The sequence below is a fragment of the Manis javanica genome, chromosome 8, assembly GCF_040802235.1.
Source record: "Manis javanica isolate MJ-LG chromosome 8, MJ_LKY, whole genome shotgun sequence".
NCBI lineage: Eukaryota > Metazoa > Chordata > Mammalia > Pholidota > Manidae > Manis > Manis javanica.
In genome coordinates, this window is record NC_133163.1 from 516,537 (window position 1) to 531,877 (window position 15,341).

The 15,341-nt window shown below is 48.6% G+C and overlaps 1 pseudogene; it reads left to right on the top strand.

Moving 5' to 3' along the window:
- LOC118967143 (immunoglobulin heavy constant mu-like) overlaps window positions 1–15,341 on the top strand; it is a 103,852-nt pseudogene that overhangs the window by 14,987 nt on the left and 73,524 nt on the right.

The following is a 15,341-nucleotide window of genomic DNA, read 5'->3' on the forward strand; positions in this document are numbered from 1 at the left end:
AATAAGGGAGAAATGTGGGATTCACATATAAATCAAGTATAAAAATCAAATGAATAATCATAATTGACCTGATTATTTATAGTTCATGATGCGTGATCAAAACCGAAAGTTTCTGTGATGACTGCCCTTGCACTGTTCATGTAAGAACTTACTCACTATGTAAGAAATTGTTCACCGTGTAAAAAAAAGGGTGCTCCCTCAGTCTGATAAAGGGAGACCTACAGCTGAACTATATGTGAGGGTGAAAAGTGAATTATTCCCTCTGAGATCTGGAGAGTGTCAAGGATGTAAACTCTCACCACTTGTATTCAACATTGTACCTGAAGTTTAAAGACAGCAAGAAGGGAAGAGAAATGCATCGACAAATACAAATGTGAAAGGAAGACGCAGGTGTCTCTATCTGCAGATGACGTATTCATCTGTAAACAAATACCAAGGGCTATAGCTCCAAATCTCCTACAATTAAAAATTACTTCAGAAGACCAAAAGTCAACACAGAAATGGATCTATTCCTATACACTAGCGACGTATGAGTGGAACCTGAAATTAAAGTGAAAACAAAAGGTTTCCAATAGCCTCCCAGAAAGATTAGATATATAGGTATAGATCTAACGAAGCCGGTGATGGACCTGTGTGCGATGAAATCTACAAAATGCTGACAACACAAACCAAAAAAGAGCAAAATCAATGGAAACATAGGCAGGAAGATACACAGCGGGATAAGTTGCCGTTCACAAGCCCATGTGCAGATTTAACAAATTGTGATCACAATGTTCACATGAGTTCCTGTAGCTATAGAAAAACTGACTTTAAAATGCATGTGGACAAAGGAACAGAAATATCCAAAACAATGTCAAAAAGGATAAAAAGTTGCAGGGGTTAGCTACCCAATTCCAGGACTCTGTTACAGTAACAGAGACAACAGTAGATAATGGAGCGGATTTGGGTCATGTGCAGAAAAGCATCAGAGAGGCCCACACAAATATGACCAAAGGGTTTTGGACGGGGCTGCACCGGGCCTCAAGTAAGAACGTGACAGCAGCCCTGGGCACCAGAATCCGTGCTGAATCCGCCTGGTAACTGCGGTGGCCGTCTGTGTTTGCTCACTGCCTTTAACCAAAGGAAAATTAAATTCCGCACATCTACGAGAGGAAGCAGATTCCCGCCCTGGAGCCAGGAGCCCTCTGGAGTCAGGCTCCGCCCGCCCACAGAAGCTGGAGTTGGGGCCCTGCCTTCCTGGAGGGTCCCATGTCGGGAAGGGCTCCCCAGGCCTTGAAACGTTCCTGGGCCATGACGCTGGCCAGGGGCTTGCTTCCCTTTCTGTCTTACATACATTTCAAAGAAATAAAGGAAGAACTTCCCATCCCACATTTCCTAGAGGAAACGCTCTAGGGAAGGGAAGGAGGGAGTCTTGTTCTCTCTCGCGCACTAGGGACATGGATTCTGCTTTCAGGTCTGGACTGGGATCTACACTCACTCCTCTCTGCTCCTGGCAGCCGGCTTCAGGGGGCTCGGCCCCAGCAAGGCAGAGGTCTGAGTGAGCCAGCCCCTCCCGCCTCTCCACTGAGTCCCTGCAGGTGGGTTCAAGTCCCTGCTCCCACGCACTCCAGCATGCACCCTTCCTCACCCGTGGGAGGTCGGTCTCCGGGGACCATCGGTTCACCTTCAAGACCCCAAATGCCCACGTGGTCTGGCTAGGACCTCCAAGCGAGGTTTAACAGTGATGCCACGAGGGAAATGGCTTGTCCCGTCATCAGACAAGCGGAGCTCTGTTCCTACCGCCTGGAGAATGACTTTGCTGTGCGGAAAACATGTCTTGGTTTAAAGACAAAGTCAGTCACTTCTCTGCACACATCCTTTCTCGCAGTAAAGGAAGCTAGCTTCTAGTCAGATTTCTGTGGATTTTAATCCTAAATGCATCTAGAATTTTATCACATAATTCTCCTGCACCCACTGAGACATTTTCTTCCTTATATGGGAATGTGGTGAATGACATTGATTTTTTTAAATTTTTTATTAAGGTATGATCGATATACACTCTTATGAAGGTTTCACAGGATAAAACAATGTGGTTACTACATTCACCCACATCATCAAGTCCCCACCCACACCCCAATGCTGTCACTGTCCATCAGTGTAGCAACTTGCCAGAGATCCACTATGTCCCCTCTCTGTGATGCACTGTTCTCCCCGTGACCCCCCACACCATGTGCACTATACAAAATAGCCCTCAATCCCCTTCTCCCTCCCCACCCACCCGCCCTCCCACACTGCTCCCCTTTGGTAACCACTAGTTCATTCTTGGAGTCTCTGGGTCGGCTGCCATTTTGTTCCTTCAGTTTTGCTCCATTGTTATACTCCACAAATGAGGGAAATCATTTGGCATTTGTCTTCCTCCACCTGGCTTATTTCACTGAGCATAATGTCCTCCAGCTCCATCCATGTTGTTGCAAATGGTAGGATTTGTTTCTTTCTTATGGCTGAATAATATCCCATTGTGTATATGTACCACATCTTCTTTATCCATTCATCTACAGATGGACACTTAGGTTGCTTCCATTTCTTGGTTATTGTAAAAAGAGATGCAATAAACATAGGGGTGCATATGTCTTTTTGAATCTGAGAAGTTGTATTCTTTGGGTATATTCCAAGGAGTGGGACTCCGGGGTCAAAGGGTATTTCTATTTTTAGTTTTTTGAGGAACCTGCATACTGCTTTACACAATGGTTGAACTAGCTTACATTCCCACCAGCAGTGTAGGAGGGTTCCCCTTTCTCTGCATCCTTGCCAACATTTGTTGTTCTTAGTCTTTTTTATTCTGGCCATCCTTACTGGTGTGAGGTGATATCTTATTGTGGTTTTAATTTGCATTTCCCTGATGATTAGTGATGTGGAGCATCTTTTCATGTGCCTGTTGGCCATCTGAATTTCTTCTTTGGAGAACTGTCTCTTCATATCCTCCGCCCATTTGTTAATTGGATTATTTGCTTTTTGGGTGTTGAGGCATGTGAGTTCTTTATGTATTTTGGATGTTAACCTCTTGTTGGTATGTCATTTACAAATATATTCTCCCATACTGTAGGATGCCTTTTTGTTCTGTTGATGGTGTCCTTTGCCGTACAAAAACTTTTTAGTTTGATATTGTCCCATGAGTTCATTTTTGCTTTTGTTTCCCTTTCTCGAGGAGATGGATTCAGGAGGAAGTTGCTCATGTTTATATTCAGGAGATGTTTGCCTATGTTGTCTTCTAAGAGTTTTATGGTTTCATGACTTACATTCAAGTCTTTAATCCATTTGGAGTTTACTTTTGTGTATGGGGTTAAACAATAATCCAGTTTCATTCTCTTGCATGTAGCTGTCCAGTTTTGCCAACACCAGCTTTTGAAGAGGCTGTCATTTCCCCATTGTATGTCCATGGCTCCTTTATCATATATTAATTGACCATATATGGTTGGGTTTATATCTGGGCTCTCTAGTCTGTTCCTTTGGTCTATGGCTCTGTTCTTGTGCCAGTACCAAATTGTCTTGATTACTGTGGCTTTGTAGTAGAGCTTGAAGTTGGAGAGTGTAATTCCCCCCTGCTTTATTCTTCCTTCTCATGATTTCTTTGGCTATTTGAGATCTTTTGTGGTTCCATATGAATTTTAGGATGATTTTTCTCTAGTTAGTTGGAGAATGCTGTTGGTATTTTGATAGGAATTGTTTTGAATCTACAGATTGCTTTAGGCAGGATGGCCATTTTGACAATATTAATTCTTCCTATCCATGAGCATGGGATGTGTTTCCATTTATTGGTATCTTCTTTAATTTCTCTCATGAGTGTCTTGTAGTTTTCAGAGTATAGGTCTTTCACTTTCTTGGTTAGGTTTATTCCTAGGTATTTTATTCTTTTTGATGCAATTGTGAATGGAATTGTTTTTCTGATTTCTCTCTCTGCTAGTTCATTGTTAGTGTATAGGAATGCGACAGATTTATGTGTATTAATTTTGTATCCTGCAACTTTGCTGAATTCAGATATTAGTTCTAGTAGTTTTGAAGTGGAGTCTTTAGGGTTTTTTATGTACAATATCATGTCATCGGGACATGTTTGAGTTCTTCCTTACCCATCTGGATGCCTTTTATTTCTTTGTGTTGCCTGATTGCCGTGGCTGGGACCTCCAGTACTATGTTGAATAACAGTGGGGAGAGTGGGCATCCTTGTCTTGTTCCTGATGTTACAGGAGAAGCTTCCATCCTTTCACCATTGAGTATGATGTTACCTGTGGGCTTGTCATATATGGCCTTTATTATGTTGGATATGTTCCCTCTATACCCACTTTGTTGAGAGTTTCTGCCATGAATGGATATTGCATTTTGTCAAATGCTTTTTCAGCATCTATTGAGATGATAATGCAGTTTTTATCCTTTTTTTTGTTAATGTGGTGTATCACATTGATTGATTTATGAGTATCGTACCATCCTTATATCCCTGAAATAAATTCCACTTGGTCACGATGCTGGATCTGAATTCAGTTTGCTAATATTTTGTTGAGTATTTCTGCATCTATGTTAATTAGGGATATTGGTCTGTAATTTTATTTTATTTTATTTTTGTAATGTCTCTGCTTTTGGTATTAGAGTGATGCTGGCCTTGAAGAATGGGTTTGGAAATATTCCCTCCTCTTCTATTTTTTTTTAATACTTTAAGAATGATGGGTATTAGCTGTTCTTTAAATGTTCAGTGGAACTCAGCTGTAAAGCCATCTGACCCTGGACTCTTGTTTGTTGGGAGTTTTTTTATTACTAATCCAATTTCATTGCTGGTAATTGGTCCGTTCATATTTTCTGTCTCTTCCTGGGTCAGTCTTGGAAGTTTGTATTTTTCTAAAAATTTGTCCATTTCTTCTAGGTTGTCAAATTTAGTGGCATATAATTTTTCATAGAATTCTCTAATAATTTTTTTGTATTTCTGTGGTATTTGTTGTGACTTTTCCTTATTTGTGTCTGATTTTATTCATGTCCTCTTTCTTTTTTCCTTGGTAAGTCTGGCTAGAAGTTTGTCTATTTCATTTATCTTCTCAAAGAACCCAGCTCTTGGTTTCACTGATTTTTCATATTGTTTTATTCTTCTCTATTTTATGTATTTATTTGGGCTGCTTATTCATTCCTGAGGTCGGGCTGTATGGCTATGTACTTTCCTGTTAGAATCATTTTTGTAGCATCCCACATATTTTGAAATGTTGCATTTTTGTTTTCATTTTTCCCCATGTATTGTTTGATTTCCTCCTTTATTTGCTCATTGATCCATTAATTATTAAGAAACATGGTGTTTAGCCTCCCTGTGTTTGTGGGGTTTTTTGTTTTCTTCATGTAATTGATCTTTAGTTTCATACCACTGTGATCTGAAAATATGCTTGCTAAAATTTCAATCTTTTTGAATTGATTGAATCTCCTTTGTGTCCTAATATTTGATCTATTCTGGAAAATGTTCCATGTGCACTTGAGAAAAATGTGTATGCTGCTGTTCTTGGGTGGAACATCTGTATGTATCTGTGAAGAACGTCTGGTCCAATGAGTTGTTCAGTACCTCTTGTTTCCTTATTTATTTTCTGTCCTCACAATCTGCCCATTGATGTAAGTGGGGTGTAAAAGTGCCCTAATATGATTGTGCTGTTATTTCCCCCTTCAGGTCTGTTAGTATTTGCTTTACATATTTGGGTGCCCCTGTGTTGGCTGCATAGGTATTTATAATGGCTGTGTCCTCATTTTGGACTGATCACTTTATCATTATGTAATGTCCTCCTTTCCTCTTGTTGCTTTCATCTTGAAGTCCATTCTGTCTACATACTGCATCTCCTGCTTTTTTCTCCCTATTATTTGCATGAAATATCTTTTTCCATCCCTTCACTTTAGTCTATGTATGTCTTTGGTCTGGAATGAGTCTCTCGTAGGCAGCATATAAATGGGTCTCGTTTCTTTATCCATTCTGCCACCCTACATCTTTTGATTGGTGCATTCAGTCCGTTAACATTTAAGGTGATTATTGATAGGTATGTACTTACTGCCATTTTATTAATTGTTTTCTGGTTGTTTTTGTAGTTCCTCCCTATTCCCTTATTCCTCTCTCCTGCTCCCCTCATGTTCTTTGATGCTTTTCCTTGGTGTTATGAGAGGGAGACCTGATTTGTAGAACTAAAGCACCTGCTATATGGTGGAGGACTGGATGGAGCCCTCTCTGGATGAGAGGTCTGATGGGTGCCGTTGTTCACGCTCCTTCCCCACACTGAGAGTGACATCTGGAGCAGGGTTGGGGACCTGCCAACTTCAGGTTTGGTCTAGGCGACTTCCCAGGCACTGCCCACACCCAGATGCATCCGCAGGAGAGACCATTTAGGCTGCAGCAGCCTTGAGGGCACAGAACCAGGTGCCGCTGTGCTCTGGAGAGTGGGCCTTGGCCACCACTGCACCCGCGGCACCCACCCAGTAGCAGCTGAGATAGGCTTCCCTGGAGCTGGTCATCACTGTAGGCCTGAGCCACTCCTGCACCAGGGACTCAGACTTGGACCTAGGGGCCAAGGGGGCAGGGCATTCCCCAGGACTGCACTTCAGGTGTGGAGCCAGCTACTCCCCAACCCTGGAGAATGTGCCTGGGCTTGCTCCCTCCATGCTAGTGTGGACCCCATCAGTATCCACTCAGGAACTCCTCCCATTAGGCCCCTCTAACTGCAACCCCCCCCCTCCAGCCACATCCTGAGAGCCCAGACAACAGGACACCCAGCTCACACTCACTAGGCCTCCAGACAGCTGGCCAACACCACCAGGCACCCACATTCTATGCAGGGCACCAGTAATTCTACTTCTAGGAATTTATCAGAAGAAAGTAAAATCTCTGATTTGAAAAGACATCTGCACCCCATGTTTATCGCAGCACTATTTACAACAGCCAAGATAGGGAAGCAGCCTAAGTGTCCATCGGTAGATGAACGGATAAAGAGGTGATACACAGACACAATGGAATATTACTCAGCTATAGAAAAGAAAAAACGCTTCCATTTGTGACAACATGGATGGACCTAGAGGGTATTATGTTCAGTGAAATAAGCCAGGAAGAGAAGGACAAATACCATATAATTTCACTTATTTGTGGAGTATAAAAAGAAAGCAAAACAAAATGAACAAAACAGCAGCAGACCCACAGACACTGAGGCGGGTCTGGTGGTTACGATGGGGGAGGGGTTGAGGTGGGTGGGTGTGGAGAGTGAGGGGGATAGAGAGGCACAAAAACCTCAATTATAGTATAAATTAGTTGCAGGGGTGAAAGTACAACATAGGGAATATAGTCAAATAATTCTGTAACATCTTTCTATGTTAACAGAGAATAATTACACTATCTAATAATGTAGATAACTGTCGAATCACTATGGTGTATACTTACAACCAATATAATGTTGTATATCAAGTATAGTTCAGTATAAATAAATAAAATCACACACACAAAAAGAGAAAAAAGTCACTAAGAGAAAAGAGAATACTATGGTTTCACATATATGGAATCTGAAAAACAAAACAAACAAAACAGAAATAGACTCAAACACAGAGAACAGACTGTCAGTCACCGCGGGAGCAGGCGGAGTGGGACAGGAGGTGCAGGGGGAAAGTACGGGCTTCGAATTATAAAATGACTTAGTCACAGGGATGGAAGAGCGACACGGAGAATGTAGCTCATAATATTGTGAGATCTTTGTGAGGAGACAGATGATAACTGCACTTATGGTGAGCATTTAATAATGTGTATAACTGATGAATCACTGAATTTTTCATCTGAGACCAATATGCCGATAAAAAAAATGATAAAAAGGGCTTCTGCTTGTCATGCAGTGTGGCAGCTCTGTTATTTTATTGTAATGAACTATTTCTTAATAAATTTGTAAAAAAGAGAAATCGAAAAATGTATATACGATGATATATAAAGTGACAATGAATATATGAAGTGGTATCTTAATCTAATAGGAAAAACAAAGTGCACATTTAAATGCACCTCTCGGAAAAGAAGGAATTTGCGTCTGGAGCCCCTTATCAGCGAGTGGAAATCAGGGGGCCTCGCTGTGTCAGTACGGCTCCAGTCCTCTAGCAAGGGGGTGATGTGTCGTTCCTACAGGTATAATCCATGCAGTGATGTTTCTGACTGCCAGGGCCACAGCAGAGGGTCATGGGACAGACAGGGTAGGTACTGGAGCCCCAGGAGAGCCGCTGTGCCCCATGAACATGACAGCTGCTTTCTCTGTGTCTGTTAACCCAGCCTGACCGAAGGCAGGTGGCCCTACTTTCTCCATCCCCGCTGATTTCTGCTTTCTCTGTGTACACACTGACTCCGAACACCCCGTTCCTGGGCATGGGTGTGCACCAAAGGCCATGTGCAGGAACATTCTTAGAAATATCATTCAGTGTCACCAAAAACTGCAAAACATCTACATGCCCCTCAACACTACAATGGATGCATCAGAAAACAGAATACAATACAAAAGTGCAAAAGTATCAAGCTACAGACGCGGATAATAACTTGGATTGATCTTCAAAACACAAAGTTAAACGAGGAAACCAGACTCAGTAGAATATGTATGGTATTATCCTATTTCTATTAAGTTCAAAACCAGCCAACATTGATATAAGAAGCTAGAAATAAGGAGAGCGGGTTCTTAGGGAAATGAGAAGCAGGTCAGGACTGGTGGACATGGAGGGCAGTCCAGGAGCACTGGGAAACAATGCTTCCCTGTCCTCATGTGGTGACACTGGGATGTCATTAGCACGTGTCACCAAGGTGTGCACATGGGGACATCTCATTGAAAGGCATGCTTGAGACTGTGTCTTTTTTCTGTACATAAAAAGTGTATTAAAACAAAAGACAGTTCATAGGCACTTCGAAGGTGCTGATTAGAGGATTACAGCATGAATGTCAGAATGAGATGACAGCTCTGCAGGCTGCCCATCCCTTGGGAGAGTGCCGACCACTGATGCAGCTCATTTAACCTGTGTGTGACATGGATGTGATGTGCATGTCATAGACATCTTGCATTCATACCTTTTCCCTCGGGAGCCGCCACTCATCACTGGGCTTGGATGGGCGGCTCACACGGACCAGGGCAGGCCAGCTGTGCGCTCTGGGCTGACTGAGCAGTAGAAGGGGAGGCTTTGTTAGTAAGTAAATCCAACTGGACAGGGGAGTCCTTTGTGCATTAAGTAGAAGGCAGAGTGACCGGGTGACCAGCAGAAGCATCCTGCTGGTGTAGGTGGCCCCTCAGCGGCCCCCTCAGGGAGGTGCCTGCCTGAGAGCAGGCCGACTCAGAGGAAGACATGGCACCAACATGGCAGAGGGTCCCAGTGGGCTGCACCTATCACAGCCTCAAATATGCGCCCTGGGATTTTGCTTTCAAAAGCCAGCACATGCCCTTTTTAAAACATGATGGAAATTCTCACAATTTGGTGGATTTAGGGAACAGAATGTTTGCACACTAACAATGGCAAAGCTACGTGAAATTTGTAGCTTTAGGAAGGTAGTGTGCGTGCTCGCAAGATGCTGCTCTAAGACAGGCTGCCACCCCATCTCCAGCCAAGATCATTCCTATACCACTGGGTGTTGTGTAATATCTGACTGGGAAAAATACCATTTGCATGCAGTTCTGACTCCCAAGCCCCAAAAAATCAATATGTCCCACCGAGGATGAAGGAAAGCCTGAGAAGTGGGCCCCAGAACAGCCCCATGGGTCCTCATCCCCCTTGTCAGGGCCCGTGGGTGGAGGCCCTGCCCTTCCTGAAGGCCACGTCAAAAAGGGTGGGGCCAGATTCTCTGGGTCTCAGGAAGGGAGAGGGGGAGGGGGTCAGGACCGGGCCCAGCTTACTGCCAGCTTTCTCAGGTCCTGTCCTCATCTGGGGTCATGTACAGGATGACAAGGTCATCCCTGCAGCCCAGGTGGCACCTGCAGCCCTGTATCCAGAGGACGTGCAGTCAAACTTCCTTTCTGCTCATGAAAAGAGGAGATTTGTCTGGCATGTTTAAGGAGAAGCCCAAACCCCACATGTCTGGGACACAAACCCAGCAGCTCCCCATGAATTCTGTGCCAAGTGGGGTCAGGAGTGGGGAACCCTGAGACATCTACACGCCCTTCGGTATGATACTTAGCAGACGTCGTGCCTCGGTTTGCAGATATGGCATGCAGTTCTGCTCAGCACTGGCGGAAGTTGCCAAACAAATTGTCCCAATGTTCACATCAGATTTACTCTCACATCAAAAGTATATGAGAGACGTAACGGTGCCGTGGGCTCCCCAGCCCCGGCTGTCGGTCTTTCCCTCTAGTCTGCGTCTCCATGGATCTGGCAGGTGTGCGGGTGTCATGTGACTGGCAAATACAGTGAGGTGCTTCTGCTGTCTCTCTGATTTCTTTCTCACAATGCTCTCATCTATGAATAGAAGTTTTTAGTTTTAAAATTCAATATTTGCAATGTGTTCTTTATTTTTACTGTGTTTTAGATCCTGTTTTTAAAAATCTTTACCTATTGCATGGAAATCAAATCTTTTTGGTAAAGCTCTAATTTTTCAGTGTTCACATATATATCTACAAACCACCTATAATTGAGTTTTTCTGTTTGTTTGTTTGTTTGTTTGTTTTTGCCTATGATCAGTAGGAAAGATCAGCTAATTTTTTCCCCACTCAGACATCCAACCGACCCAGAACTGGCCCCTGGAAAGGCCGGCTTTCCCGGCACAGCACCGGCCCGTCATCATGCTCCAGCCACCATGTCAGCCCCAGCCCGTCCCGGGCCTGTCCCCAGCCCGTCTGTCCTGGGCCTGTCCCCAGCCAGTCTGTCCTGGGCCACGGGCTCGCTCGACTGCCTGGATACCAGTTCCAAACTGCCGTAACTACTGCGAGTCCATACTATCTCCAGATAGTAAATAATCCAAGTCCTACAAATGTGTTTAACTTCTGCAGATTGCCTTGGCTATTTTTTGGCTGTTTTTACTTCACAAGCATCTGGTATCTGGTTATGGACATCAACAAGATCTCTGAAGCTTCGATGCGAATGCCCCGCAAGAAGAGGTTGATCTGTGGGAATCAATCTCCTCGCAACATTTAGTCTCAAAATCTATAAAGATTTCAGGAGAAAATACCACAGAATCTTTCAGAGAATAGAGAAATCAGAGATGCTTCCTAACTACTCATAGAGAGACCAGTATCACCCTAAAACAAAGACCACTAGTGATATTACAGGAAGTGAAATCACGGGCCAGCGTCTCTCATGAACCTGGCGTCGACTGAATGGCAGCTCAGCGATCTGATAGAGGACCGACCTCTGCTGGGGGGAAAGGAAGTGGTGAGTTCCTGCCCTCTGGCGCATATGCCACGAACGAAAGAGGGGGAGTTCGCACACTGAATGCACTAAATACTGCTGAATGCTTTGCTTTAAAAAGTCTAATTCGGTCATACCAGCAACATGGCAATGTAAAATGCTGCTCTTTCAATACCCCTTTTTAAGCAATATCTTAGACATGCATGTGTGAAGAAAGCACCTTTGTGGATATTTGGGGACCTAGCCCTTGACTCCGAGGGACCTGGCAGGAGACTCACCCACCAGCACAGCCAGTTGGGCAGACAGACAGCCTCTGTATGGGCTGTGGGACCGGCGGGGAGCCCACAACACCACCTGGACCTCCCTGGCCACTCCTGGGCAAAAATCAGGGCAGACTCATGCAGGTCTGAGAATGTGCAGAAGGTCCGCCTGCCCGCACAGTGGCTCCGGCCACCAGTGGGGACTCGAAGTCAAGACAAGTACAAGTTTGGTGGCAGCAGAGGCGGCATGAAATCTCCTCAGCACCACCTGTCCCAAGAACACACAGAACGGGGTGATTGACACTCAGGAGGCAACCTCTGCTGGGGGGAAAGGAAGTGGTGAGTTCCTGCCCCTGCCTCCTCGCCGGGCAGGATGCAGTTGCCGTCTCTTTGCAGCATCCTCATTGCCCCAGTGCCTGAGCTCAGCCCCTGAGCTCTGTACCCCTGAGTTCTGATGGGCCGGGCCCAGGGGCTGCCCTCCGGGTACTGCTCAGCAGGGGACTGAGTTCCAGGAACTGAGCTCCAGAGGCTGAGGTCCCAAGACTGACCTCTGGGGGCCTGAGTTCCAGGGGGATGAACTCCAGGGGCTGACCTCTAGGGGACTGAGCTCCAGGGGTCAGAGCTCCAGGGGCCAAGCTCAGAGCACTTCTCTCATGTGGCTCAGGAGAGACCCAGTCAGTACACCCAGGGCAAGCCACCTTCTGAGAAACAAAAGACGTTTCCAATGAGCAGCCTGCTGAAACGTAAGGACCATTGAAATGCAGATAGCTTGACCATCACCCAAGGAGGGACAGAGATGCTGAAGATGTCCACTCTACTGGGGTGGCAACCTGCTGAATGCTGGAGCCCCCAGCAAGGGTACCTCCAGCACAGGGGGTGGGCAGAAGCGGACCACAAAGCTGGCAGCATCCGGGCCAGTGGGGACCATGCCCCTGGCCAGTGAGATCTGACACCCATGCTAGCGCACACCCGGGCACCCTCTTCCACACTGGTGTGCACACACAAACACCATCGCTCACACTCACACCGCACACACGTGCACACGCAGGGTGTCATGGGCTCTGAGGAGGCAGCGGGGGCCTTTTCTGGAGGGAGGAGAGAGCTGACATCACTGACGCTCCACGTACCCCACCGCAGAGGCCTCAGGAAGACCCAGGCGGATGCACAGGCACAGGCTGCGGGGTCTCTGGTAGAAGAATCCGACTCTGAGCCAAGTGCCTGGCCAGCCTCACCAGAGGAAGGGGCTCACGAATCACAGGACAGAGGCCTCAGGGGTCCCAGGCAGCCCTGGCCCTGCAGGGGTGGGGAGAGAGCCGGTCTTGCTGGGGAAGTGAGGAGGCCTGGGTCTGGCCAGCAGGCTGGAACTCACTGGGTCGGATCTCCCTGAAAAAAGCACCTTCCCAATACCTGGGACACTCGGCCCCAGGCAGAGCCACCCCAGACCATGCAGGAGGCCCGCCTTAGGCCCAGTACCTCAAGGTCTTGTCCATCCCCCTAAAAAGCCCCTGGGGCCTCCCCCAACACCCTCTGAGACAGACCTGGAGAAGGGCCTCCTGCAGGCCCCAGAGGAGGACTTGGGGCTGCCTGGTCAGTGAACTCCCAGCCCTGGGTTCCCGGGGGCTGCATGGGCCTGGCCCCCCTTCCCCTCCCACCACCTGGAGTTTCGGGAGGGAGTGCAGGTGCACAGCAGCAGACCCACGGAGCACCTGCTCCCGGGCCTCCCGCCTGCCCCTCAGCCCTGCCTGTGCCTCATGGGTCCCCGGGCCCCGAACAGGGTGGTTTTCCAAGCAGGCCTGGGCACGGGGGCTTTGCACCACTGCCTGGGGAGGATGTGTGTCTGACTCAAGGGGACCGGGTGAAGACACCTGCGTCCCAGGTGCGTGGCAGCTGGTGGCCTATGTGCTGTGGGCCCATGTCCCCCCCAGGTGTGACACGCAGGACGCAGGCCTGCACAAAGCCCGAGGACATCCTGTGCACCCAGGTGACCGGCTGGGTTGGGACCAGGATGAGGGTCTGGAAGAGGCAGTCAGCTGGCAGGGCCCTGAGATGGAGGGACCCGGGACAAGTTGTCTGCTGAGTGGAGGGCGGAGAGGCCCTCAGACCCACCAGGGCACAGATGCTGGGTGCGGGGGCGATGTCGGCCTGCTTCTGCCAGCTGGCCATTCAAAGCAGGGTGCCCTGGGCCCTGATGCCCCAGCCAAGGAAACCCGAGCAGGACAGAGGCCCCCATCTCCCTGTCCCCCACCGAGGCACACCAGGTGGCCCCTGGGGTTGGACACCCCCTCTCAGGGTCACAAGTGCCCATCAGGGCTGGGCACCTCCTCTAGTGCTCAGAGAGCCCCTCTTGGGGCCGGACACTCCCTTTCAATGTCAGGATGCTCTGATCAGGGCCAGACACCCTGTCTTGGTGTCAGAACTGTCCTCTCAAGGTCAGAAGCCCACTGGGGCGGGACACCCCCTCCTGGGGCCCGATAGCCCCCCTTGGGTTCTGACGTCTGTCCACAGTTCCCTTGGGGCTGGAGAGCCCTCAGAAGCTGAGTCAGGGTCTTTGATGTCACTGGGCAGTAACCAAGCCCCTGAGAAATCTCTGAGTCCGGCCCACCCACGGTACCACCAGAGTCCCCTGCAGGGCTGGGCCACTTGTCCTGCCGCAGCTGCTGTAGGGGGCCGGGGTCAGAGCTGGGCTCCAGGAGGCAGCACATCCCAGGGCTGACGGGCACTCGGTCCTCAGACTGTGGGGTCAGGAGCCAGCTGCAGGGGAGTGAGAGGAAGCCGCCCCACCTGCAGCTCTGGAGGAGGCTGGATTGTCAGGCGTGTGGCTGTGGGGAGCGGCACCCATGCTGAACACCTCCTGGGACACGGGCCTGTGCCTAGGCAGGGAGGGTCAAGAGCTCTGGGCCTGAGCTGCTGGCACACGCGAGGCTGGTGCAGAGGGGCATACAGGGACCCGCAGGCCTCAAGGGTTTAGAGAGAAGTGTTCCATCCGCCCTGGTGGAGACACAGCATGAACAGTCACAGACCAGGGCCGCGGGACCCTCATACTGCCCTTGGGCCGTGCTCACAGCAGCTATGATGCCGGCTTGACTGGAGCTAGGGGGCCCCCTGCCACAGACAAAGGGCTCCCAGTGAGGTCTGAGTGGTCCTCGGGTGGCTGGGGTTGGGAAAAGGCAGCTCAGTGTGGGCACAGGAGTCCTTTAGGAAATGACTGAAGACAGGTGGGCAGCAAGGATGCCAGGCCAAATTGCCCAGAACCCCAACAGAAACCCAAGAGGCCAGGACAGAGGACTGAACACCAGGGACCTGGACCTCTCACCCCAGGGGACCCCAAAGGAGCAGGGTAGGACCTCTGAGAATGGGCTGGAGCCGCAGACCCCACTCAGGACAGGCTGACTCTCTTGATGTTGAGGCCCAGGGCCCAGGGCAGGTGGCGCCACTGGTAAAGAATCAGACTTGCTATGGTGTCTGCCAAGGGGCCCCTATGGGCAGAGGTGACAGCAGGCCTCACCTTTGCCCCTTGTCAGTCCAGGTCAGCCCCTGGCCTCCGCTGGCTGTGTGGGAGAGCCCACTACAGAAGGCCATTGGAGCCTCAGCCCCAGCTCCTGGATGCAGCGGGAGACCCACTGGGGGGCACAGCGGGGGTGCCCTGGACCCCCCAGTGCTCAGGTGCAGGGGTTCAGCCTGAAGCCCGACATCACACACCCTCACGGAGAGGTGCCCTGGGTATCACCCTGGGAGCCCAGGGCTGCAGAGGGATGGCCG